We start from the raw sequence: 839 nt of genomic DNA, 5'->3' as shown, positions 1-839 counted from the left end.
CGTGCGCGCCTTTTATAGCGCCTCCGGCGATTAAGCCGCCGGCCTTTTGGACACGCCCATCGGGGTGCTCACCTCGGCCCTGGTTGGTCGCGCGACCCTCTGGCTCTGCCCTTGATGACGACGGGCGGCCACGCCTTTCTTCTCCGATTCGAGCACATGTTCAATGGCGGTTATTGGAGGGGAGGTAATCGGGAATCGAGGGTTGGCAATGATGAAAGGGGATGTGAAAGGAAAGGAGATTTTGGGGATGGGAATGAAAGGGGATCTATTCTCTTTCACTGGTGCAATGGAGTACTTCAATTAATGGGAGACACAGCCTTACCCTAAAACACAGACTAAGAGATAACTATCAAACAGGGGTATTTCTATTATTTGGCTGACGTGTATGCTCGTGGACTAATTATGGGATGCCCTTTCACCTTTACACAGCTCCGGAGGTAGGGGGGCGCAGAATAAACAATAATAATAATAATACAGCACACAATCAAAAAAATACAGTCCTCATCTCCGCAACACTGCACCCTCCTCCTCTTAGGCACGTCCCGGGCCTACAACTTTTATTTAGTGTGACACGTAGGTGTAGTTCCCTCTACTTTTAACCTGACCCTGAGTGCGACAGTTTTAAAACATAAATAAATGTGTCCCGCTGCTCCATTGCACCCTGCCTAACAGACTTACGCCCACAGTTAACCGAATTGCGGAATGGTCTTCAAACTACACACTGACGGTGGGGAGCATTATTTACAGTTGACACTACTTTTATTTACAAATTAACCCAGGACCTGTGATTGTTCTTTCTGGGGGGGAGACAGTCTGCTCTGCATCAATGCACCATTAAA

Source organism: Myxine glutinosa, chromosome 6, assembly GCF_964187855.1.
Source record: "Myxine glutinosa chromosome 6, kmMyxGlut1.1, whole genome shotgun sequence".
NCBI classification, from domain to species: Eukaryota; Metazoa; Chordata; class Myxini; order Myxiniformes; family Myxinidae; genus Myxine; species Myxine glutinosa.
This window is presented reverse-complemented; position numbering follows the sequence as displayed.